This window comes from Equus quagga, unplaced genomic scaffold, assembly GCF_021613505.1.
Source record: "Equus quagga isolate Etosha38 unplaced genomic scaffold, UCLA_HA_Equagga_1.0 73442_RagTag, whole genome shotgun sequence".
NCBI lineage: Eukaryota > Metazoa > Chordata > Mammalia > Perissodactyla > Equidae > Equus > Equus quagga.
The window spans coordinates 13,908,426-13,935,443 of record NW_025802777.1 but is presented as its reverse complement, the minus strand read 5'-3'; the positions used below and the strand labels follow the sequence as shown (position 1 = coordinate 13,935,443).

The 27,018-nt window shown below is 39.5% G+C and overlaps 1 long non-coding RNA gene across 1 annotated transcript; it reads right to left on the bottom strand.

Moving 5' to 3' along the window:
- Positions 1-484: 484 nt before the first annotated feature.
- LOC124234345 (uncharacterized) lies at positions 485-20,054 on the bottom strand. The gene is made up of 5 exons (XR_006887278.1): positions 19,935-20,054; positions 13,771-13,857; positions 13,236-13,474; positions 5,390-5,473; positions 485-1,463 (listed from the first exon to the last, which is right to left on the bottom strand). It is a non-coding gene; the product is annotated as an uncharacterized LOC124234345 (long non-coding RNA).
- Positions 20,055-27,018: the final 6,964 nt, after the last annotated feature.

Sequence of the window (27,018 nt, the reverse complement as noted above, 5' to 3'; positions counted from 1 at the left end):
AGGAGGATTGGCAGGAGATGTTAGCTCAGGGCTAATCTTACTCAAAATAAATAAATAAATAAAATAAAAAGTAAAATAAAAATGTTTCATTAGGTGATTATCCAAGTAATTTATTATAATTATTAAGAATAAAAAATGGTAATGGCTTAATTAAATAGATTACACATAGTCTCGTTAATTTGGGCCCCACCCCTTCTTTTTCTCAATATCATTGTTATTTGTTGTTGTTGTTTCTCCATAAATTACGCAGGTAATTTCCTGAAAGCTCCATATCTTTCCATATTTCTGGAAACACCCTGGGTATGCTGGGAACACAATGCTAACACTCAGAAAGTGTTCTAAAGAAGCTTGGCAACATCTAGCCTTTTGCCTGGGAGACCTGGAACGGCCTCTTCGACCAATTTTAGTATCAAATTGAAAACATACTCAATAGTAGAGCAGAGAGACATAAAATTTTATTTAGTAAACATGTTGGGGTGTCATGTGCCAGGAGTTGGAGCTATAAAGAGAAACCACACCAGCAGAGTTCCTGTGGTCCAACAGGCCCATTTTTAATATCTCCGACTCCCACCTCAAAATGTATATGGACACATATCCAGTAGCTTCAGATGAATCTTTCAGTAGGGTACTTGCGTAGCTTATTATAAAGAAATTTTACAATTAAGGGGAACATTAATTCTAATAAACCTTTAAGCAGAGTGTCAGATTGGCTCACACAAATTTGAGTCTAGAGCATATGATAATTCTATAAAGTTTTCTCTATATAAAGGCATATATGTAACCCACTGAACGAAATTGATTTCAAGCATTATTTCTCAAATCAGCTTTTAATTATGAGTAGTTGAAAAACCAATTTTAGGTAAATATGGCAATATAGTTAAGCTGTGGCTTGCCTAAAAAGCTGAGAATCGTTAGTGTTCAAACATCTTGCCGGGAATGGGAACTCAGTGAAATTCAGAGTTCTTGAAGTGTTCAAGAAAACTCATCCTACTATAAAAACAGCAACGCTTCCTTCCTCAACCTTTTTTTTTCTTTTTAGCCACTAGAACCCACTCAAATAATTATCCAGTTACAAATCATTTCAACAGAAAGCAAAAACTCAGAACTCAAACATATTTAACTAACAAGCTTAAAATAAACAGGAAGTTCAAACTAAAAATTTTGAACTTTAGTATATTTGTTTTATTCAAATCAGAAAATATTAATTTGTAGCTACTAAATAGAGTCCAGATGAAGGCAGAGTTGTGAAAATTCACCTCTTTCCTGGTACCTCAAACTAGTAATGGAAATACAACATGTTTGAATTTGGCTGAGACACAACAGCAGGCAAGGGTACTTTGTCCATGATTCTTCATTCCCCTAGTTTCATCTTCCTCCTTTCTCCTTCATGAATCTTGATTCTCTTAAGATGAGAAAGGAGAATGAAGCGTGAGACAGGAGGTGGGGAGAAATAGGCAGAAATGCTGTGAAAGAAAAAACACTTTGAGAGGCGAGGAAACCTCCATCCCAGCAAGATCCTTCAGCCTCAGCTGCCATTTTATGAGACTGATTTTTTTCCCGAAATGTTTTAAGCACATGTTATTAGGTACACTTGGAATGAAAGTCGGGGTCAAGAGAGACTTCTGTGCACCCCAAATCAATTGAGCTCAGTTCCATTCTGATGTTTGAGACGTGAAGCCAGGTCCAGACACACACTAGCGTGGTCCTCAGATGCAAGCTAGCTGCATCAGAATTATTTGAGACCTAAAATGCAGATTCCCAGACCACCCCGGGTGGGGTCCAGAAATCTGCATTTTAACAGTGGTCCAGTTGACATGAAAATGGCAGTTTGAGAACTACTAGTAGTAAATTCAGAGACTTCTGTCAACCAGAATGATTCCTAAACTGCCAAACCCAACTGCCTTGCTCAGACCACAGATGTCACAAATTATTTACGAAGGCAAACAGCATAATACTTCACTTTAGTGTCCTTGTTCACTGCCTCCATGGCACCCTCTTCTAGTCTTTTAGAATTATAATTCCCCAGGGCTCACACAGTCCTTGGCACGAAGTAGACATATGATAAATATACATAATGGAATTACTGTTTTCTTCCAATCTTACCAAGTTTTGAGCTTCATTCTTCTCCTTTGTTCTTCTCACTCTTCCTTCCCTTCACTTTCTTATCATACTATTACCCTATTTAAGCACATATCTTGCAAAAGTGTAACCCACTGCCATGACAGTGAATTTAGATGAATTTATGCTCCTAGAAAAATGTGGAAGGACATGGAAATATCAACATCTGGAGATAAAAATAACCAAGAGGTACTCTTTGAGTTCAGAGCCAGAAATTCATAGGCGGGAAATTTCTTGTTCTATTCGTTACTGAGACTCCCCAATCCCACTCATTTTTTTGGTCTGGTTTTGCTAGGGGATAAAATCTAGAACCCCTATGCTGAAGTAAAACACTAAATTCACTGGTACCTGACCATCTGAATCAGAATCAGCTGGTGTCCTTATTCAACATACAAATCTCTGGGTCTCGCCCCAGACTCCTTCAGTCAGAACCCTCTGGCAGGGCCAGGTGGGGGGGCAGAGGCGTAGGTATTTGCCTTTTCCTGAGCTCCCAAAGAGATTCTCAATGCACAATACAGTTTGAAAATCACCATTCTAGAACAGCTGACCCAATTTCTGAATTGCTTCCACTAAGGTTTTCTCCACCTTTTTCTCAGAGACTTATATTAATTAATTCAATACCCATTAAGAGCCTGGTTCAGACTTTTAGATTCAAAAAGAAAATTCGCCTGTTTAAATACGTTAAGCATCTTTAACCTCCTACAGGAAAGTGAATGCTCAATCAGGAAAATAATATATTCTGCTGATCATGGATTTTTAAAGTGATTTATTAATTATGACTTTAGAAGAAATTTCTAATTGCAAAAGCAATTTATTAAATGTTTCCTGGAATCCATCATTATGAATATCAATGGATCCATAGGGAAGGTTATAAACTTGGTGTATTAATAAAGAACGAATAATTTGTCTGAATCAACAATGATACAGATCCAATTTGAAGCACAATTTCCATTATACCTAAGAGCACAAATGACATCATGGGTGTCACACCTGTGTAGTCGCACAAAGTCCCACTCTCACAAGGGACCCAACACTTGGTTTAAGGCTCTGTTGCTGCCTTCTTGAAATTTTTAATAATCCGATCTTTGAACTTGAGTTTTCTAAGTTTGGCCGGATGGGACAATAAAGTGTGCCCATGCACAGAGGATGTACAATGCACTGGGAGACAGCCAGGGCATGCACAGGCTTAGGTCCATTCTGAAGTGGGAAGCTTGGAGCGTTTGGGCTGGCCAATCGTTGTGCATGCCTGGGGTAGTCTGGGGCTCCTCAGGGCCTCCAGAAGGCAGCCATGGTAAGGCCAGGATCCAGGCTGACACTGACAATGGCAGCAGCAGTGACAGGAGGAGAAGAGGGCCCCTTAAGGGAAAGGACCCTCAGTGGGAAACCAGCTGGCCTGACCATTTCTGGAGTTCAATCCCAGCAGCAACTGCACAAATGTTAACTCTCTGGCCTAAAGCACAGGGACGGGAACTTCCAGTACACAAGCAATAAACTTTGTCAGTAAATTATGACAAAGTAAAAGTATACACATGGACTAAGATGTATCAGGGATCTATTAGAATTTTTCAAAGAGTTTAGAACCTCTGATTTTAAAACCTGCTGCAGTATTGCAAAGCAAATATCCACAGGCTTAGGAGTAGAAATTGAGTTTAAAGATCATAGCATTTGATGGAAAAGAAGCATTATGATTATTCTAATCTGACCCCCAAATACTCTATTTTGCATTTGTAAGTTTATACTGTTGCACAATCATCACTACTATCCTTATTACATTTTATTAGTCATAAAATAGTTTCAAACAAAAAAGCTTCATATTTTACTCCTAATTGCACTTTTTAAATTTGCTTTTTGTTTTTGAGGAAGATTAGCCCTGAGCTAATATCTGCCACCAATCCTCCTCTTTTTGCTGAGGAAGACTGGCCCTGAGCTAACATCCATACCCATCTTCCTCTACTTTATATGTCGGCCACCTGCCACAGCATGGCTTGCCAAGCGGTGCCATGTCCACACCCGGGATCAGAATAGGCGAACCCCAGGCCGCTGAAGCGGAACGTGCGAACTTAACCGCTGCACCACCAGGCAGGCCTCTTTTTAAATTTGCTTTTTGAACAAGGGCCCTGCATTTTCATTTTGCATTGTGTCCTGCAAATTATGTAGCTATCCCTGCCTAAGAGAAAAAGGACTTTGAGACCGTTTTTCAATTGAGAGGACTGGAATCCATGAAGATTACATGGCTTGGCTGTGGGCCCAAAGCTAGCAAAGGAGAGCAAGTTCTTAGAAATTGAGAAGGTAGAGCCTTGAGCCCATCAAGAACCCACCTAGAACCCATCTAATTATGAGAAGGGAAGACTCAGGAGCACTTCCTGGGGTCAGCTTGCCTGGTTAGTAATGATCGTGGGGAAGCAGACAGGCAACCCAGGATATGCAGTCATCACCCAGAGCAGAGGAAATGAAAGAAAAGGCATGCTCTGTGTGCCTGGCATCCAATAGGGAAAGGAGTCCTGGGACTTAGCAGAAACGATTGCCTCTTTTTCTTCTCAGTGAAAAGCTGCCCTCTTTGATGATTGCCTGTGGACACCAGCAAAACGCCCTGTGTGTTTCAAGTAAATCAGATCTGTTTTGTATCTCAGCACTTCCCAAATTGTAAGGTGCCCAGGAACCACCTGGGGATGTTGTCAAAGTGTAGATTCTGATTCAGAAGATCTGGAGTAGGGCCCAGAAATTTGCATTTTTAACCAGCTCCCAGGGGCTGCTGGGGGTCCAGTGATCACGTTTTGAGAGACAAGGCTATAGAGACCACTACACCCCAGCGCAATACGGAGGTGAGAGTGTGCAGGTACTCACCGTAGGGCCATGTCAGTTGTGAAAACACTGACATCCTTCCATATTTCTAATAAAGAGGTGCTGGACGAGTGCCCACTCTCCCAGTAAACCAGCTCCTCTCCAGACCTCCCCAGGCTGGCCGATGCCTCTGGGGGCCTCCAGAGCAGCTTCCCAGCTGTTCATAGCCCTCATTCTGGTTGGTCACTGACAGGCTGACCAGTTATTCACTGTTTTGAATATCACTCTGACAAAGTGTTCCCAATAAATACGTGGTGGATGACTCCGCGGAGAGGGTTTGAGATTTGCTGCAGTGCAGAACCCTATTTATCTCCATGTCTTTTCTCCCCAAACTTCTTCAATCACTGGTCGTTTTTTGGCAAACATTGATGTAGTTACCCCACTCATTTTCTAGTAAGAAAACTGGGGATCACAAGTTGAGGCGACTCACCTGAAGTCAGAGAGCCGGAGAGAAGCCAATGCAGGACGAGAAATCAGTTCTCCTTCCCATGATGTCACGCCCCATTGAGTTTTCCTAAAATGAGAGATTGTTTCGTTTGACTCTGATAGAGTGGTGACAACCCATACAATTTATATTGTGAATCAAACTGTTTGAATTTATATGACTTTAAAGAGATATCACTATTTCTTTAGCTTCAAACCCTCAGCCTTGATATATATTTTTGCCAAGTCTGTAAAGATATTATATGAAAATTCTACTGTATCTAAAACCTGCGGGTCATATTGTCCAAAATCCCTCACTGCAGATGCGGAATTGAGCATCTGAAGTGACTTGCTTAACGTCACACGGCTGCTTAGTGACACCTCTAAGACCAGAACCCAGACCTCTTTACTCTCAACATGGTGAGCATTCCTCTCAACCACAACTGCATTCACTTTTGTTTCTTAAAGGAAGTGTCTGCATCAATGGCCCGTTGAGCGCAACGTAAGCTGCTGTGTAATCAGGCTGCTGACTACAAGTTTACTTTTCTCCAGGACAAGGTGTGAACACCCACATCTGAGAAGCGAGACAGAGCCCTGCCATGGTTACCATTGGCTTGAGCAAACTGCCCTCTGCTGGGACACAGAGGCACATCCATTAACTCTATGTTTAAAAGGGAAACTGAACCCTTAAGAGTGCCCAGGGGCTCAATGAGGAATAAAGGGGGCATGCAGAGATATTGGTAGATGGAAGCAAAATGTTTATGCCATATGCCTTCATAGAAAAGTCATATTCGCTTTTACAAGGGCCTGCACAGTTGTAACCAGCTCAGCATCCGGCTTCTCAAGCATGGCTGTAGGGCATATCTGTTACTGGGCTAGGTGCTCTTTTATGAGAAACCTGGGCGCTCCGTTCCCTGCCTTTCACCCACCCCAAACCATGAGGACACAGCGGTTACCTTTGTGTTAGCAGATAAGGTTACAGAAGGAATTAGAGAGGTGCCTGTGATTCAGTTTAAGGCCAATGTAATTGCTACCACCTCATCACTGAAGGGCTTTACGGAGGAAATAAGCACCATCAGGTTGCAAGGCTGATTTTCCTGTCCAATCCTAAAAAGGAACTGGCCTCAATAAATCATCTTCCTAATGGAAATGACAGAATTATTCTCCCAGGAGGGGTAAACCCAGAGGACTGCACAAACCACACGTCCCTCTCAAGTGCAATAGGAAGGAAGCACAGAGCCATAGCTGCCTGGGAGGATCCAAGCCTTCCTAGGGATTTGTTCCACCGCTGTTCCTCTGAGGTCACTCTTAATGCCTTTTGCAAGTCATTGTTTACAGATACAGATAGAAGCCCTCTCAGTAAGTATGTTGTATGTTTTTTTAAAAAGCTATCTCTACGGTTAATCACAAGAGGAAAAAGTCATCATATATCTTAAGTAAAAAGGAAAGCTGTAAAATCAGTGTAAGATACCTTTTCATTAAGAATATACACGGGGTGGGGGGAGGGAACCAACTGGTAACAATGGTAGCGTTTGGAGAAGATTGTGGATACTTATCTTCCCTACCATGTGCTTTTCTTAATTTTTAAATTTTCTATGCTATACAATTGGAGTATAAGATAATTGTTATTTAAATTCATTTATCCTATAATATGCAACCTAAAATAAGAATTGGGATGCATACTAATACCACTATCTACATTTTAAAGAAGAGCAGAAATATATACATAACATGAAGGGATTCTTAATCAGAACTAATAATTCACAAACATTCACATTCTTCATCAATTGCATTACTTTTATGAAGAATTTATAATGAACTTGTGTATGGTACTTGGCAAAGAAACTTCAGTTCCTTCTTTTTGAAATGAATTTGTTAGAACTCAAGGCTTCTTTTCCAATCGAAACGTTAGGAAATGCCACTCCCAAGCTGACTGAGCAGCCAGGCTTTTGATTTCTGAGAAATTCTTGCCCAGGTCACCAGGAATGAAAGGTCAGCTGTGAGGAAGTTTCTGGAACAAGAAGAATCTCAGTGAAATTGGCTGGAATTTTTTGAGTGGTGAAAAAATATCCCTTGAATAAAGCAAGGTATATGGGAGTTAAGGTCACAGTTTTATCAAATTCAACCTAGGCATTTAGTCAGATCCTTTGAAACCTTTTCCCATGATTAAAATTCTTATTTGCTGCATTTTTTGGCATGATGGCTAAGTGATTTGGGGCACTGGCCCAAAAATCATAGAGTTCTTTTTGTTGTTGTTACAATAAATGAGTAAATTAGAGGAAATCATTTTTTTCAGTATTTGCTGTGAGGAGCCCACTTTGGGGGGAAAAAAATCACAATTTGTGAGAAGGTACATTCTCTGTGCATTCTTAACTCTTTTTCCCAAAAGTTGCTATGACAAATTTTATGGAGCACTTAAATAGAACAGTTTTCCAAGTGTGGTCCCAGGAACCCTGGGGATCCCCAAGATCCTCTCGATGAATCTCAAATTTCCTCCAATTTCACCTAAAGATCTGTGTGAAGTAAAACTTCTTTACATATTTCAACCCAAAAAGCATTGTAATAAATTAAATTAAAAAATAGAATTTATCTTCTATTAAGACAGACATTAAAAAGATTCATAAAAGATGTAAAATAATACCACTTTCTCACTTTTTATTTCTGAAAAACATAGTTCTTTTTCACAGAAATGTCATTTATGTAAAAAAGTCATTGCTTTTGATTAATTACTTTTGTTTATTACTGTTATTTGTAATATAGTACTAAATATTTTTTTAATTTCTCAATTTTACCTTTGAATACAGTAAATATCAATAGCTATAACCAACCCACACCAAAGCTCTTTGGATCTTCCATAACTTTTAAGAATGTAAAGGGGTCCTGAGATCAAAAAGTTTGAGAACTGCTGAAATACAGAAACTCCTTCTAGAACAAGCTCAGAAGGTCTGCTGAAGGATGAGAGGCCATGTGGAGTAGAGCCCTGTTATCCCAGCTGAGGCCATCCTTGATCAGCCAACCCCAGCTGGCACAACATTTGACAGAAGATGCATGATCAAGCCAGCCAAGAACAGACATGTCTGGCCTAGAAGAAAAGAACCACTCAGCCAAATTGTAAACTTCTAAGAAATAATAAAAAAAATTTTATTTTAAGCCACTAAGCATTGGGGTGGTTTGCCGTCCAGGATTATTTTGGCATTACATAACTGATTGCCCCCCCCCCCCCCGACTTCCTCAGAGAATTTACCATATATTTACAATGAGTTTCACACATTTACGCTGCATTACATGTTGTCTTATATTGTGAACTGAGTTTCTAAACTCCTTGAGGGAATATAGGATGTCTTAGCTTTTCTTTTTTGGCTCAATAAATATTTAATTAATTCATACACCAGTTAGGAACCTGAAATTTCTAGACAAAGAAGGATTCTTTAAAATTGCTTATTTCATCCCTGCACTCTTTTTTTCCCCCTAATGTTTAAATAAAGAGAACCTCCCTTTTGAGGAATCAGTTTATCTTTCCTGTGTTTTTTCCTCCAAGGCTCAACCTCGATGAGCCCCAAAACTTAATGACCCCCAAACTCAATGAACGTGGAGAACTTACAATCATGCAAGTGCAGCTTGATCTGCCAGAAGAAAGTATTTTCAATTTAATAGCTTTCACATTCCTATCACCGAAATTCTAGAACTCTGTAATCTGCTTTCTCCATCACTTTTGTTATTGCTATTACTTTGGAAACTGTTCAAAAGAAAAATGAGTCACTTTGCCTGAAAAGAGGTTGGATCCCGCTCTGTGGTAGATACACGATGCTGCTTCCCTAGGACATTCCCTAAATAACCAGTTGTCTTTTCCATTTGTTCCCTGAAACCTTGTGCTATGAGCAACCCAAGACAAACATGTGAAGCTTGTCTTCCAGACACTCACATTTCCCTTTCTATCTCCCCTTCTCATTTCTGGTCACCTCTCTCCTCAACCCCCTAGGAATTCAAGGCCTTAATGTTTTTTCTGAATAACAAAAGCCCCATAATGCTAGAATGTTCTCCTTTCAAAATGCTCCATGCTCCAAAAATGACTCGTTTTTTTCCCCAAGTAAATGCTTACGAAAGTCATCATCCTTACCCAAAGTGCCCTTTATGTCACCTTCACGTCTGGAAGAAGAATTCCACTAAAATAATTAATGTGAAAGAGTGTTGGCTTAATCAATTAACTTGAACAAGAATTTGCATAAAGGGGACACTTGCTAATAAAATGACACAATGTTTAACGATACTTTTTGTGGCAGAGTCTGCTATCTGATCACCAAAATACGTTCTACTCTCCTTTCTGGGCACACTGACTATTTCTCATCCGGAGTTGCTTGGAAACTGCATGTTGAAGAACTTTTATTTTCCAGGTTCCCTGAGTGACTGTGTGGAGGAGGGATCCTTGCTAATCTGTTAGCTGTTATGTGCACAACACAAAACCTTTAGTTTTGTTTGAATTACAAAAATATTGGGCTTTATTTATTACATCAGTTATAGTTATCCTAAGAAATATACCATCCTTCATTCATAATGTGATTTATCATTTTCATGGCACTTTTTATCCATTCGTTCACAAACAGAGGTCACCAAACTTTTTCTGTACAAGACCAGACAGTAAAAATTTTAGGCATTGTGAGCCTACCACTTCTGTTGTGACCATCCATCGCTGTCATTGTAGCATGAAACAAGCCACAAACAATACACAAACCAAAGGGACATGGCTGTATTCCCAAAAATCTTTATTGACAAAAAGAAGAAATAAGCTGGATTTGGCCACGAGTACACTTTGCAAACTCTTTTGATGATAAGTAAGCAAAAATCAAGCAGCTGTCCCTTCACTATAGAAACATTGCTTCCCAGTATTGGCTGGGGTTATCACTGTGGCTGCATTCAACAGGGTACTTGATTGGGGCTGGGCCTTCTGAGATAGCTTTGCACCCATATCCAGTGTCTCATCCATTGTGAGTGAAACATGTGAGGGCTGACTGAGCTCCAGCTTCATTCCGTGATCCTGGACCCAAGGGGGCCACAATGGAAGCTGCAATCCATAAGAACTTAAAACACGTAAACCGTAAAGTGGTGTGTTGAGTGCGTTAATAGACGCTTGTGCAAGGTAGAGTGTGGGGAACGAAGAGAGTGAAGAGTGGGAAGGAAAGCCCTGCAGAGACCTCATACTGGGAATGACATTTAGTTCTGTCACGAGTCCACTGAAGAGTGAAGTGCAATGTAATCGAATTTTTATTTCAGAAAAATCATTGGTACAGATTCAGAGAGATTGAAAATTAATAAAAGGGAAATGCAACTAATCAATTTGAAAGCTTTTGACAAGAGATATCGGCTAAGATAGTGGATGTGGAAAAGAAGACCAGAGAAGGAAATCATGATATATTTAAGACACAGAGACCAGTTAGATTCAAGAGGTAAGGGAAAGGACAGTAGAGTAGGATCAAGCCCGTGTACCCTGGCAAAAGGATGGTGCCACCGAACAAAAGGGAGAAGGAGCCAAGGACTGGCAAGAGTCAGGATTGGTAACAGGTAATCACTGAGTTTCAATTACCTCTTTTTGTAGAAAGCTACAAAAGACAGTAGAATAATCTAATAACAGGGACTAGAGCAAAGACATACATTAATAATCTTCAGCATATAACATAGAAATAAATGAGTTAAACCAAGGAAAGTGTCATGAGAGGAGAGCCTTAAAGAAAGAACACTGGCCAACAATCCCTACATAAAAAAGGTGATTGATCTCCAGTCCAGTGGCGTAGTGGTGAAGTTCACATGCTCCATTTTGGCGGCCCAGGTTCGCAGGTTCGGATCCCAGGCACCGACCTAGCATTGCTTGTCAAGACATCCCACATAAAATAGATGAATATTGGCACAGATGTTAGCTCAGCGGCAATCTTCCTCAAGCAAAAAAGAGGAAGATTGGCAACAGATGTTAGTTCAGGTCCAATCTTCCACACACACACATACACAAAAAATGGTGATTGAGGAGCATTAAAACATGACTGGAAACAAACAGAAAGATGAGTGGGAAAACCAAAAAAGCCACAGGAAGAAAAAGTTTCCAGATGAAGCAAGTATTCTCATTAGATTTGGAAGATCAAAAGATCATTGGCGACCTGGTCCAGCTAAAATTCAGCAGAGAGGGAAATGCACTTAGGGTAGGTAATAGTAAGTGAGGAAAGTGTATGTAGATAATCACCTTGAAGGATTTGGTCATGAAGCAAAGCAAAGGAAAAAGAGTTAGAAAAAGTTCGACGTGAAGGAAGAGTTATAATAGTAGTGGAGAGACTTGAGATTTGAGGAGGAACTATTGTCGAGGTTTTGGCAGAAAATAGAGAAGGAAGTCCTATTTTATGAAGCAAAATCTCTAAGGAAATAAGACGGGAGAGAATAAAGAGAAGGAGTGGAAAACTTAAGTAGAGGAACACCTCATCCCCCAATGAAGAATGTATTGGTGTGGAGGCTCAGAGTTTATGCTCTATCTCATCCCTGAAGAAGGACTTGAGGTCATCTGCCTGGAAGCATGTGAACTGTGAACTCCCGTGTCACACAAAGGACTTGCCCAAACATTGTGCTAAGAGACATGACTGAACTTTAGCCTGACTTCCATCCGCACCAGGCGGTTTTCCTAAAGGTAACCCCAGCCTTCGTGGTGAGTCTTTGCTCAAGAAAACACAATGCTGTCACACCAGAAAAAATTCATTGTCTCAACCCACTTTGCCAAACTATTTTCAATAATTCCCTCTCCTGGAATTTTTCTCCTTCCACATGGCCCCAAGTTCCTTTTTCCCCCTTTTGCACTTTCCCATAGTCCCTTTTTGTTCCCTATCTATTCTCCCTTTAAAAGTCTCCATCAACTTTCTCTTAGTTTGGGCTTAGTTGGCATTGAGCTCAGTCTATACTGGAGTCTTTTCCTCCTACTTCAGTAGTTTGAACACAATCAGTCTTGTCGCCTTTAACAAGTGACTGTTTTTCTTTACCAAGGGTATATGGGAGTCATTGGAGAAGAAACTGGGGAAGGGCTCCATTATCCCCAACAATTATATCTCTAGACCACATTGTATTTCCCCTCCTAGGAGTGAGGAGTCTGTAAGCAAAATCACTTTGAACTTGGTGATTGTATTAGTTATCTATTGCTGCGTAACAAACGTCCCAAAACTTGGTGACTTAAATAGCAACAAACTTTTTTAGTTTCATAATTCTGTGGATCCTCTAGGCTTAGCTGGTTGGTTTATTCACTCTACTCATGATATTGACTGAAGTCACTTCTGCAGTGCATTCAACAGGGTGCTTGATTGGGACTGAACTTCTAAGATGGTTTTACTCTCAATATCTGGTGATTTATCTCTCAAGTGACTAGAAATTCTGGGAGCTGATGGACCTCAAGTTTCTTTATATGGTGCTGAATCCCAACAGGCCAACAGTGTTCCTTAAAACCTAAAAATCTGAGATCACACAGCTTTACCTTCTCTGTATTCGGTTGGTCAAAGCAAGTCACAGGGTCAGTCCAGATTCTATAGGAAGGGAGAATAGGCTCCCCACTCGAGGACTGAGTGGCATATGATCACAGATATGGGAGGAATTGGCAGCCGTATTTGCAGACATCCTACCACAACAATTCACGTCTTTCCTACATACAACACTTTCTCACCTCCCTCCCAACACTTCTAAGACCTCTCTATGTATTAATCACCAAGAATTACGGAGTCCTCATGGGAAAATCCTACACTCAGATGGAGGAGAGCAAAAAGGATTGATCCAAGTTGAGAGTTTGTGGAAAGGCTTCAGCAAGAGAGAGCAAAGAATAAGATTGCTAGGGGAACAACCTTGAAATGTTTCACGTGACAGAACATAGGGTGAGTCCAGGATGAGTCATGAAAGCTGTGAGGTGGAGAAAGCATGGATAGACTTTTACATCCATCCTGTTTGATGAGATAAATCATCTCTTAAGTGGGGAAATATCCGAGGAAGGGCCCCCTTCCTTATCCTCTTCAATTATACCACGGGGCTTTGGTCCTAATCCAAAGGAGTGACGGTTTCCAGTAGAGTCATTTTCTGCAAGCTCCTGCTTGAAAAAAAAAAAAAAAACATTAAGAAGATGAAGTTCATCACATGCCTTTCAAAAAGGCAACTGCACAGACTGCAATAATAATGTCAGATGCTTGCTATGCCTCCAGCATCTGCGTTTCACAACTATTCAGGACATACATTTATAGCTTCAGGCATTTCCCACTGGGTTAGAAAATTCACTACTTTATAAAAGCAAATAAATCTAGCACATTTGATATATGTGATGCAAGGATAATGTGGTGAGCAAGGTTTTCATATCTCAGTCCATTATACGTCTCTAAAACAACTTACAAAGGAATAAAATCACAGCAAGATTGACATGAGGCAGTCTCATCAGTTGGTTTCCAAGGCAGGTTGGGTCTCCCGGACATTCTAAGGCTGAGAGATTCAGGGGGAAAGGAGAAAGATGAGGGGTTTATTTGCTGACACCAAAAAGAGACACCTTTTATTTTCCCCCCTTTCTCAGTGGGGTAATATAGTGTGAATGGGAAGTATGTTGGAGAAAGGGAGAATAAACTCACAGGAACTTCCAAAGAAAACCACTGGGAACATTTTGATCAATATCTCTAAAAAGCTTATTGCTGCATTTTACATCCTTGTCTTTCCCCTCCCACTCTAGATCTCTCCTAACCAGACCCGTAGAAGACCCTTCCTAATGTCACAAGGCTTGAAGACATTTTTCTCAAACTGATGGAGAGAAATTGGAAGTTGACAGGAAAGGGATAAATAAAAGAGAAAGAAATAATAAATAAATAAAAATAATTCCTTTTCCATTATTTACTTTTTTCTTTTGCTCTCTTTGTTAAAGAGACTTTTTAAAAGAATTTCAACTCATTTGAAACTAGTACTTCACTCTTAAGTCAAACCATGTATAAAACCAGCTCAGGTATGAGACCACACCCAGCAGGCACCAAGCAACACTAGCAACACCACCATGCATGGATGACTGAGAAAACTTATTTTTCAGTTCTTTTTGTCCTCTGGCTGTGTCCCATGTGTCACACGAAGGATGTAGAAACCCAGCTGGGTTGTAGAAACAACCGGGATGCTTAAAACCCAACTGAAAAAGCCTATCTATAGAATTATGCATCAACAGAATATATTTTTATCTTCATTTGTTTCATTTTATTTTTAATTTTTAGAATTTTCATTGATCAAGATCCAATTCTTAGTTGAATTTTGTTTTATAATTGTGTAAACTATTTACATGACTCCAGATGACTGGTTGTTGGCAGAATTTAGTTCTGTCCAGGAATTGAGATCCTACTTTCTTGCTAAGATCCCTGCTTTCTTGCTGGCTGTCATTTGGGGGCCATTCTCAGCTCCAAGAGACCATCACCATTTCCTGCCATGTAGCCCTCTCCACAGCATGGAAGCTTGCTCCCTCAAGGCCAACAGAATAGCTTTGTTTTAAAAGGCATTATAAATACGTGCTTTTCCTCAAGATTTTTTAGAAGTCACCCTTTCTTTATAGTACTTGTGAGTTATATATTTATTCCATGTTTAATTTTAAAAAGGATTTGTAATAACCTAAAAAATCTGTAGTATAAAAAAATAGGATGAGGAAATTGAAGCAAAAATAAAATAAATATAGAGGGAATAATGGTATATTTGCCAGGGATCTGCAGAGAAATGGAACCAATAGGGTGTGTATATCAGTAGAGATTTATTTCAAAGAATTGGCTCACAAGATTACAGAAAATGGCAAGTCCAAAATCTGAGGTGTGGCCCCACAGGCTGAAGACAAATGTTGCAGTTCAAGTCCAAAGGCCATCTGCTGGCAGAGTTCCTTCTGGCTTGGGGAAGATTAGTCTTTTTTCTATTCAGGTCTTCAACTGATTGACTGAGGCCCACCCACATTATGGAGGGCAATCTGCTTTATTCAAAGTTCACCAATTTAAATGTAAATCTCATTCAAAAACACTCTCACAGAAACATCCGGAATAATATTTGACCACATATCTGGGCATTGTGGGCCAGCCAAGTTGATATGTAAAATTAACCATTACAAATGGCCAAGGTTAAAGTTATAGCTCAAACTGCATAATGTAAAATCTTATTTATATAGCTAGTCTACAATTATACTCTAAGTTTCCTTGCTAACAAAGCAGGGGATGAAACTGAAGTTCCCCCAGAAAAACCTTTTTCTAATAGGGAAACCTAAGGGAAATTTCCCCTACGTGTCCTCATAAAAAGGGGACAATGTGGTCCAGGGAGCAACATCCCAATCAGCTTCCCTAAGCAAATTCAATGGCATGGTTCCAACACATAAATTCCATAAAAGTAATTTTATGAGCAAACAAAAAATGTGGTTTAATTCAGCATCATCTAGGAATGAAACTTAGAATATTTCCAGAAATACGTGGATTACAAATTCTTTAGTCAGTTCTCCATGAATATTATTACCCCAAACTATTTTTTTAATAAAAATTACATAGCAGGGAATTTTAAATTATGTTCCCCGGCTAGAACCTGAAGTTCATATGGCATGTGGGCACGTAGGCAATAGCTGATCATTACACTTTGATGGGCCCGTAGGGAGACTGACATACCCTTATTAAAATAAGGAGCCCAACCAAGACTGGGGCTTGAATAGACTCTCATCCAACTACTACGTGGAGTTGATCCAAGGTAGCGACTCTGGGCAGAGCCAACATTTTACTCAGTTCTGGGGCTGCTGCAAACACAGGTAAATGAGTAACGGAGGCCCAAAAGTTCTCCATCACAGACTATGGCTACAAGTATTTTAATACAGAAAATGTTGTGAACAGGTGTTACAAATCACCAGAGCACCCATTTATAATGTCAGTAAAACATTTTTATAATAATGACTATTACATCCAGAATTTCAGCTATGTCCGCCTTCTAGTGACTATAGTGAATCCAAAAAACCTTGTTATACATAGATTTTTCTCTAGTGCTACTAAGAAGACAGGAAGTAAGAAAAATTGATCATTTAGAGTGGTCCAGGGTTGAAGATTGTCAAGGTACCATGACAGATTTACCATAAATTTCATGAATAGTAGGAAAGAAAAATGAAACCAAGAGAAGGATGTTAGATCTGGAGAACACAGCAGAGCCAAGAAATTGACAATCATAGAGAGAGTTGAAGAACAGGCAAGAAGGGAGTGAGAAAATTGGAACCATGAAATAAAGGGCCCTTGTGTTAAAGTAAGGAAATTCCAGCTTTCAATTTCATAAGAGACTCAGTTTCACTTAGTCAGAATTTCCAAGGTGTGGTAACAAATTAATTGCTGACATGAAATGAAGAGAAGTCTTTAGAGTAGAAAAGATTGGGAACTGTAAGCCTCGAATTGCGGAAGACTCAGTGTCCATTAAACCAACTCGTACTCGATTATCTCAAAAGAACTTCCGCATTAGCTGAACTTCAACGATTTGCTAATATTTCCTGTTCACTGTGTAAGCTGCTTAGTTGAACAGATTGGTTGGAAAACAATAGGATGAAAATGAGTTAGTAATAATCCATTTTGTCAAGTTAATTGAACTCTGCGTGTTAGAGACTTTCTCATCAGCACTGATGACTAATGATTGAAAAGGGAGAAGAAGAAAAGCTAGGTGAGGGAAAATGGGAACTTCAGCTTACAGTGTGGCCCAGTTGACTAGTTTTGAGACAATATTCACACACTTTTAGTAAATGGAAAAGACAAGTGGTGGAGAAAGCGGCTAAAATTTCACAGAAAATCACTTCCAACAGAAATATCATTTTAGATTGCTCATCTTCTAAATGAATGTTTTGCTCACAATCATCATTTTTAACAGAAAGTCTACTTTCCATTGTGGTTACTAATGCATCTGAGTACCTTGTACATTCTTCTCCAGTGTTTATAAAAGGTCGGTAGAGAAGTAAATCACTGTTTTAATACACTGTTGTGGGTTGAATTGTCTTCCCCAGGAATCCATATGTTGGGGCCCTGGCCCACAGTTCTTCAGAATGTCACTTTGTTTGGAGTTAGAGTTGTTACAGATGTAATTAGTTAAGATCAGGTCATCCTGGAGTAAGATGGGCCCCTAATCCAATTCAACTGGTGTCCTTTTGAAAAGGGAAAATTTGGACAGAGACATGCATACAGGGAGAATGCCACGTGTACATGAAGGCAGAGATTGGGGTGATGTGTCTACAAGCCAAGGAATACCAAAGATTGCAACAAACCACGAGAAGATAGGAAAGAGGCATGGAACATATTCTTCCTTACAGCCCTCAGAGGAGGGTGACTCTGCTGACACCTTGATCTTGGACTTCTAGCTTCCAGAACTATGAGGCAATAAATTTCCCTTGTTCAAGCCACCCAGTTTGTCGTATTTTGTTATGGAAGCCCTAGCAAACTAATACACACACTACTGGGTAACTATTTTAGACATAGGGTGGGTTAAAAATTCTGTTCATGAGGTTAATACCTATAAGTTAAATAAAATCCCTAAACTAAATCAAGTTTGACAGACAGAGGCAAGAGAAGGACACTTCTCTGTTCCTCATGGACACACGACAAGTGGAGAAAATTGCTAATGCAAGGAATGGCAGTCTTGTGTGCTTTTTCTTCAGCTCAGACTTCAAGTATCTTCATTTGCCAACTCTCCTGCATTTATTCCAAGATCAGGAAAGAGAGGTGGATTGTTGCCCTTGTTCAGAGACTTTGCGTTTCACCCAGCAAAGTATATGCTGTAAGTTTCCAATTAAAAGATTGCTACGGTACCGATAAGCTAAAATTCCTTTACCTCTGTGGTCCATCTCTTCACTGAGGTATTGCTGAAGGAACGAGAAGCTGTGCCACGGCAGGTTATGGAAGACAAGGGACTAACAAACATCACTATCCCCATTTTATACATGGGAGAGCCCATGCTTAAAGACAAAGTATTCTGCTCAATCTCTTACAGCTAATAAATAAAAGGCATAATCTAAATGCGGAAGACCAAAGAGAGAGTAGTTCATTCAAATTATGAATGGGCTTGTATTCTATGCTGAGTTGAGACTTTATCCTCAGTAATTTGAGGAGATAGTAAATGACTTTCCATGCGGAGGAAGGGTCTCATGATATTTGTATTTTAGATACTCTATTTACAGAGTAATGGGGAAGGTGATTGAAGGAGTTTAAGACTGGCAACCAGAGACCCCCATAATATCAATGCAGTAATCTCATGGTGAGTGGTATTGGCTGGACAAAGGTAGTGGCAGTGGAAAGGAAGGAAAAGTTGAGATACACATCTGTGAGGTGGAATGGGCTCTTGAGACATTGGCTAAAGAAGAGGGAAAATAATCTATGAAGAATACCAGGTTCCTGGCTTGGACAACTGTGTTTGATGTGGCGTTATCACCAAGTATGGAATGTAGAAGCTGAGGGTCAGTTTGGTGAGGATGTCTGAGAGGTCTGTGAAGCATTCTTCCAATAAGCCCTGGAACATACTGTGTGAAGCTATATTTTCATAATACAGTGGATGTGTATTGTGTCAAGTGGGCTGGACCTCCACTTCCCAGATTATCTTCCCCACATGATTCTTATGAGTGTGGGCCACAAGAAGAATCTTACATGAGATTTATAAGACAGAAGTGAAGCAGCAAGCAGACTTTTACTCTGCACAGGTTGGAGCTGGACATGAGATGCTGTAGCTATACACCCATGTTCTGTCTGCTGCTCATTTTGATGGCAGCATCCAGTATTTGAGCCTGCATAATCTCTTGCTCCTGCTCTAGCCCCTTCAGCATTGCGTCTCTGACTCTTGGGCCAGATGAATGATAAAGGGCACTGGCTTCTTCTACAAGACACCCCATTATCAAAGAAGGAGGTTTAGAGGCAGTAAGACACGAATACAAGTTCCAGTCTGTCTTCATGAGTCTACTCATCTCATAGGTTCCAGTTTGTCCTCATAGGTTCTAGCTCTGCCTTTCACGTTACGGCTTGTCTATCCTTCCTTTCTTGAATGCCTGCTCTGATTACTTCAGGCTGCAGCACCAGATATAGAAGAATTCTCCCATATCCATTGAACCAGCTCCCAAAATTGCATAAGGTCAAATCTCTATAGAAAAATCCCTAGTGGTTCTGCTTCCCTGGTTAAGTCCTGATGGACATGACATGTGTAGTTTTTATAGATTGCCATCTTTCACAGCTTTGAATTCATAGGCCAAACCTCTAGACACTTTGGCCCCCAGGACAAAAGGTCAGAAGTTTTCAGGTCCCACCAGCCTAGGGCACCATTGTTCAGTTTTACCATTAAGCCAGTGACCCATCTCCTCAAGCTGAGAAACCATGTGTACAACGGATAGACAATTCAAAGCAAGAGTTGGCGGACATTCTCTATAAAGGACCAGATAGTAAATATTTTAGGATTTGTAGCCCATAGCATCTTTACCACCACAACTCAGCTCCATTGCTGAGCAAAAGCAGCCTTAGACAACACATAAGTGAAAGAATATGGCTGTGTCTCAATAAAACTTTACTTACAAAAACAAAGTATTTGTTGGATTTGGTCCATGGGCCATGGTTTGCCAGCACCTGATTTAGACAAAATAATACAAGTTCTTTATCATAAAGGTGAACTTAGATAAGTCATCAACACATTTAACATTGAGAAAAAATTAAAGTCAGGGTCAGATGGCCTCCGATGTAATCACAGCTCTGCCACTCTCTGATGCTCCAGTTCTTCATTTTAAATGGAGACAAGAAGGTAAGTACAGTATTGTAAAATATGTCCACAAATTCTTTGACATGCCTCCTTTCAAAAGGTGGCATCTAATTCTCTTTCTTCTGAATGTGGAATGGACATAGTGACTCATTCCAAGTGAACAGAATGTTGCAGAAGAGGCGTTTACATAATTTCCAAGGCTAAATTAGAAAAAGATGATTCAGCTTCAACACAGCTCTCTCTTGAGTTACACACTCTTAAAACCCAACCACCAAGCTATGAGGAAACCAAGCAGCCACACAAAAAGGTCACATGTAGGTGTTCTGACCATACTCCCAGCCAACAGCCAGCATCATCTGCCAGACATGCAAATGAGCAAGCCATCAGATGATTCTAGTCTCCAGCCTTTGGGCTGGTCCGGTTGATACCAAGTGAAACAGAAATATTTGTCTCCACAAACCCCACCTAAATTGCAGAAGCTTAAGCAAAATAAATGTTGTCCTTGTTTTAAGCTACTAAGTTTTTGGGTGATTTGTTATGTAGCAATAGATTCCTGGAATATAGGAATGCCCAGAAACTCCTCAGTTATTACCATAAGAGAACTTTGTAGGAATCTCCCAAACCTCTTGACCTGCTGACTTGGATCTTTGTACCATGCACAAGTATGTGTATTCAGTTGAACATTGAAGAGAGCTTCTCAATAATCCAAAAAGAGGACAGATAAGGCAACCAAGAATACTCTCAAAAGCCACGGAGAGGACTTAAGAGGCAGAACCCACGACCTTACCTGGAATTTGGCCAAAACTCTAGGGTTAACACTTCTAACTCTTTCAAAAGCAATGTCATGGGACTTCTGAGGACCAACCTAGATCAGGACTAGAGCTGGCCAAACCATCTTCATGTGAAATGGAACACCACTGCAAACTAAGGCCAGTGAATTTTGAACTAGAAAGTTTAACCTTCAATTTCTTTTGGCCAGAGTGCTTTTCAACAGAAGTGTAAATCAAATAATAAAAGCTGGCTTCTAAAAGACCTGAATAGCTACAAGTCGGTTATTATTGGTTCACTTAAGGCTCATTCTCAAGTTCAAGATAATAAGATAGAGTCTGGGACTTGGGGAAACAGAATGTCTACACTTTTGATCTGAATATTTGGATAGAAGACCCCTATGTTTGTGGTAACTCTTTCACACGCATGGAGATAATACTGAGAGTGAAAGAAAAGAGAGAAAGCATAAACCTAGAAATGTGGGTTTGTAGTTTGATGCAATGAAGTGTGAACGCAGGTGTGAGAAGGAAGGATAATGGTTGCCTGAGAGAGTAGATGGGAGTGAATATAAACACTGAAATTAAAAGATAAGCTTTAAAGAGAATGGAATATGAGAAAATGCTTCAACTTTATTTTTTTGCAGTACCTTTTTCCTTTTCCAAAACTACATGCTCTGGTGACACTGACCTACTTACTCTTTCTCTAACTTACCATTCTGTCCCAAAATGTCGTAACTGTGCCACTGTAGGATCTTTTCCTGGAATGTCATCAGAGCATGTTTTGAAATGGGAACAACTTCGGTCATGCAGTCCTCGATTTGGAGGTCACATCTGCCTCTAGCTAACTGCGTAAACTTGAGCCTTTGCTATTTATGACCATTAATTTCAAGACCTGTAAAATGGGAATAAAATATCCACCCATGTGGTAGTTATGCGGTTCAAGTAAGACAATATTTATGAAACACTTACCACAATCTCATAGGATGACATCTAGAGCAAGTTCAGTAGAGGACAATTTCCCCAGAACCCCTAATTTCCTGCTCCGTGACTCCTACTTGTGTTTTGCAATCCTGATGCAGTGTCCTCTCCTCTGTGCAGTCCTTGTCAAGGCCCCCAAGCAAAGCTTAGCTTCTTTCTCCAGGCTGTCACAGCATTTTAGCCACATTGGATTGGCTTAATATGATTATGGTCTGTCTATCTCACATAGATTTGGGACTGTATTAATTCCTTGTGTGTTTTGTACCTTCATGATGATAGTTTAGAGCTTTTTGTTTTGTAATAAAGGCATTTATAAACATGCCATTTATAAAAATTAGTATGTGCCATTTGAGAGAATTGAAATGTGGATTACTTAGCATTTAGAAATGTGTCAGTTTGCCTTACAGAGGCCATCTCTCCCCACTCCATCTGGCTCCCACTTGCCCAACTGTCACCATTATTGGATTTGTGGAGGCGCTCTGATCTTCCTTATGACCTTGCTTCTCATGTTTTCTCAAGTCAGATCTTTTTTTCTGTAAACCTATAACCTTATTAATGAAATACAACCAATGGATGCTATAAAGTACTCTTGAAGTGTGTAAATCAACACATTATATATTGTCCAAAGGGGTGATACTAATTGCAAAGGACGGAAAAACCATGGTTTGTGCAACTTTACTTTTAGAAATGCATTTTTCTCCCAGGTAAAGTGTTATGTTCAAGAAGAGATTAAACTCTGATCCCTTACTTCAATCTACATGTTCTCAAACTATTAAATTTCTAGAACTAATAATTATAATACAGCTAACAACCATTGAGTATTTAATATGGCACAAGCACCAAACTAAGAACGTTTTATATGTCATCTCATTTTTATTGCTGTGACAAACTTAAGAGAGAGAGATTATCATTATGTCACTTTCACTAATAGTGACTAACAATTAGACAATTTAACTAACATTAGACTAATTTGAATTTTATCAGGGTGGTTTGAATACATCTACGTGTTGGCAGAATTAGCCACCACCTGGAGCTTATGATATTTGCATTATTACCTCTTCTAGTATTTGGGTAAGCATGTCAAAGACCTATGCTAAAACTTTACTGGCCATCAGTAAAGTGAATTTGGTTATCTGATTGTCTTCTCTCATCTTAGAATTCATATGAATGGGAAAACAGATAAATACATTTCATTAGAAAATTAAAAGGAGAGAAAGAAAGTCAGGAAAAGTTCAGGAATGGATGGTTCTTACTACAAGCACTAAAGTGGAGGGAGCTAGGCAAACACAGGGCTACATGAGTACACACAACTTTGTGAGCAGATGACACATTAAAGAAAAACTGAGACCATCCTGGTAGTCATACTTACTGCATTTACCAAAACTGCAGACATCTAAGATCTACAACAAGCTAGAATTGCCCTTACTCCGCTGACTTTGATGTAATAAGCAGAAAACTGATCTGAGGTAGCCTTTCCAAATTACTTATATTTACTATAAGACTATTCCAACATATCAAAAATTCTTCAAAATAAAATAATTTAATCTTTGTAGACCAAATGTTCTCATCGATACACATCTCACCCCAGCACATATATTCCTTTAGGGTACAGATAAAGACATCTAGGTAGGTGCCTGATATGGTCCACTAGTCTCTGAAGGGAAGAATTGGAGTCACTTTTGCAATCCATCAAACATAATTGATTCTTTCTCCTTGGCACCTTCCTGGGCCATTATCATGGATTCTATCCAATAGGAAATATTTCATTAGAGCAAACTCCAAAAACTTGACGTTACAGAGAGAGGACAGCAGAGAGAGACCATACTGTGCTGCAGAGGAAGCAATCACATGGAGAAATGGAAGGTAAAATTCTCATACTCCCATTCCATGACTATTTCCTTGGGAATTTTGCTTTCCTACCCTTGATAAGATTGCCTGTATGCAAATTATAAAACACCAATATGCTGTTACCGGATATGATTAGTACATCAGTTGGTTTGACGACTCCATTAAAACTGGCTGTAGGTTTTATAGCTATGCAAATTAAGCATCTCTAATATATTGATGGTGATAAGTTTAGTGGTGTTGATTAGTTCTGTGGCAAGAAGTAGACTTAGAATCATAATTCACATATTCAAACACCATGTAATTTTGCCATGAGGCACTGTGATGTAGCAAAAGATATCCTGTTGGAGACCAAACAGTCCTAAATTCAAATATAGCCTCTGACATCTACAAGATACACCCAAATAATTAACCTCTTTTCACCTTATTTTCCACACATTTAAACTGAGTAAAAATAAATAAATAAATAGATAAATAAATAAATAAACTAAGAGTAGTAATATTTTCCCTGCAATATTATTTTGAGAATTAGAGATAAAGGCTGTAAAATGCATGATGTACATGGTGGGCACAATAAAAAATTCTTAATATTATTAAAATAGGAAAAATATAATAGAGATGTTGGGTTTGGAACGATTAACAAAATTTATAAACCCCTAAAAAGACTAATCTTTTAAAAGGAAGAGAGGAAGGGAGGGAGACGGGGGAGGAAGAAAACATCAACAATCAATTGGCAATATTAGAAATGAATGTAGAGACACTACAGATCCTACACACATGAAAAGGTTAATAAGGAGATATTTTGAACAGCTTTATGTTCAAAATAATTCAATAAAATCTACAACTGAGAGAACATAGACAAATTCCTTGAAAAACACAATCTCCCAAAATTGATAGAAAAAGCAAGAGAAAATCTAAATAGCACTAAAGTAGTTGAAGTCATCATTTAAAACCATCCCACAAAGCCACAAAGCTTCAGATCAAGATGGCTTCACTGATGAATCCTATGAAACATTTATTATCAGTCTTGAATAAACTCTTTTAGGATATAAAGGATGAGGGAATCCTAACTGATGTTATGAGGCCAACATAACCCTAATACCAAAACCTAATGAGGACATTACAAGAAAAGAAATTACAGAACAATTTCTCTCATAAACATAGATGCAGATATTCTTAACAAAATGTTAGTAACCTCAACCAGCAATAAAGGGATAATATATCATAACCAAGCATTCAAGATTGACTTTACATTTGTAACTCAGTCAATGTAATTGATTAACAGAATAGAGGAGAAAAATCATATGAATATCTCAATACATGCAAAAAAAGTTCTTGACAGAATTCAATGTCAATTGGTGATAAAAAAATATCTCTTGGCAAACTAGAACTACAAGGGAGCTAACTCAGTCTTAGACATTCCAGAAAAAATCTACAGTTAACATAGTACTTAATGGTAACATATTGAACACTTTTACAAGATCAAGGATGTCAATTTTTCCACTTTTATTTAATATCATTCCAGAGGTCCTAACCAAGGAAATAAGGCTGTAAAAAGGCAGTGAGGTCATAAATATTGTAAAGAAGGAAATAAAAATATATCCAGAGACTACGTAATTGTACACAGAGCAAATCTTAAGGTATATTTTGATAGTCAAAAAATCCCTTACGTCAAACTAATTCTAAGCTAAGGAGCAAGGAAAATTCCATTTATTGTCAGTATACTTTGTCAGTTACCATATCCATCAGAAAATTATAGGTTGTATTTGACCATTACCTCCACGTAGAAGAAGAACATCAATTCCAGAACAAAACATATACATACTGGGTACCTACTATCGAAATTGGTTCTTACCCTAAAGGAGTTTTCAGTCTTATCAAATCCAAGACTGAGTATGAAACTTAGATCACACATATTTTACAAGTAAATTCACAATTAATTAGTATGCATGGTGGTCCTGCCAGTCATGAGCCACAACTTACTGGTCAGCCCCCACTGTTATCACCACACATAGATCAATTGGTCCCATGGCCATTTTCTAGCCAGATGGGATACTAAGTAAATCTGAGAGGAGATAAATCTTGGATAGGGCAGAGTCCTAGAGAATTTGTCACCCAACACAAGGCAAAGAACAAACTATCATTCAGATTAACTTTAGATAATCTTCCAAGAAAATAGATTTAATATGGCCCTTTTATTACTTCCACTTTATAGAGGATGGCAGAATCCCAAAACTATTTACAATTTCAGGAGTCAGGAATTAAAGACGTGGGACCACAGCTGTACAGCCTGTGCAGGGTTTAATGCTATTCTTACCCCACGCCACAGGTCAAGTTCCAGGGAAACAGACTGAGGAAGGGATTTGAGTGCAGGTGGTTAATTAAGGAGGGCCTTTGGGAACACCTGTAAAGGAGTGGAAGAAGCAAGATTGAGCAGAGGGAGAACTTGAATTGTGACGTGGTTGCAACAGAGACTATCGATTGTGCCTTGAGGAGCTCTAAAGCTGGTTGGCCCTTTAATGATTGGCAAAGGAGACCAGGCTTTGCACCTTCACAACAACTGGTCATTGGATGTGGACTCCACTTCCTGAGGTGCCTAACTGAAACCATGGGCAACGTTCTTGCCTGCGGCTCCTGTGGATGAACTCAGCTGTGAGCTGTCTCCTTGCAGCAGGAGAATGAGTGCCCCAGGTACTGAAGGGGGAACCCTGGCTGTGTATGACAGCATCCGTACACCCCATGGTAAATCGCCATAAAATCCTGGAACAGGGATCCGCATGCTTTTACTGAGGGCAGCAAAGAAGTGGGGACTTGGGGAGCTGCATCTCACACCGAAGCCAGTGGATAGAGAGAAGAACTAGAGTTGCTCCCAAGCAGAAATGAGCAAACAGCGGGCTGTTTTGGCACCTGCTTCTAAAAAGGAGCAGAGGTATGGAACCGGTCCAGTTCCAAGAGGGAAACTTGGTCCCAATCAGTTGACAAATGGATGTATGCAGAGCTCCCACACCTGTGACAGGGGAGTGAGGACTTGAATAGTTAAGTACTGTTCCTGCCTCCCATTTATGGTCCAGATTGTGCTTCCTAATAGACAGACAGGTCATGGAAAAGCCATGGTGATGAGGCTGCAGCCACTACAAGTGGTGGTGTCGGAAATTACTAAACGCAAACAAACCAGTAACAACGGTTATTTCAGTAAGCAGAACTGGAGAGACAGAAGATATATTTTCACTTCTTTCTTTTTATAATTTCACGGGTACTTGAATTATAAGTGATTTTTACTTCTTTTGTGTGTGTGTCTTGTCTATATTTTTAA